Below are 880 nucleotides of genomic sequence, written 5' to 3'. Positions count from 1 at the left end.
CATAACAACAATTGAGGGGGGACGCGCGGCGGACGGACGGAAGGAAAGGAACCGAAGTGACATACCAATATCTAAGGCTTCTTATGATTATTAGAATAACACGGAGGGAATGAATTGATCATGAGAGTGTGCAACCACTCACGATCCTAAAGGAGTATCAAAATTCTAAATAATTAATTCCCTTCAGATGAAGTCAATGAAGGGGGTAGGGAATTGCAACATCCTTTGTAATAAAATAAATCGTATAGGAAGAGATTGAATTGATATCAAATATTTGAAAGCAAATTCTCTTTCTGCACGACTTTCGAGTGATTTTCGGGCACGGTGGATACGTTAGATCCACCCCTGAAAGCAGATACATAAAAAGCCGACAAATACGTTAGATTTGCCACTAACTACTCATGCTTATAAATCGCGGAGCGACATACAATAACCAAAGACTCGAAGAACAATAAAACTGCTGCGGTATAAAATGTGAATAAGAAATAGCAATAATAACAATAGAACTAGACAAATCTAAAAATAATACTAATACTGTTTGATTTGATTAACTTTGAATCAAAAGGTTATTGTATGCAACCCAAACTACACTCTCTCACTTGGACCATCCAAGTGATATTCAGCAAAACGGAAAATACGAGGGGAGAGGAATAATTTAAAGCAATTCAAAATGAAACAAAAGTAACATCAAAAATTTCAATTTAAAAGTCGAAGGAGGGCATGCTAAAAAATGTGACAATTGAAAGTGAATTTGGGAAAAGCCAAGGTTGAATTAAATTTACTATAAGGGAGGGTAATGTTCGCGTGATTTAAAAATCACTCACTACTTATGTATCCATTTACTTCTGTCCAAAATCGTTGGAAGTTCACAAGTTGGGCC

Source organism: Nicrophorus vespilloides, unplaced genomic scaffold, assembly GCF_001412225.1.
Source record: "Nicrophorus vespilloides isolate i.1.1-1 unplaced genomic scaffold, Nicve_v1.0, whole genome shotgun sequence".
In the NCBI taxonomy this organism is placed as follows: Eukaryota; Metazoa; Arthropoda; class Insecta; order Coleoptera; family Silphidae; genus Nicrophorus; species Nicrophorus vespilloides.
Note: the sequence above shows the minus strand (reverse complement) of the source record.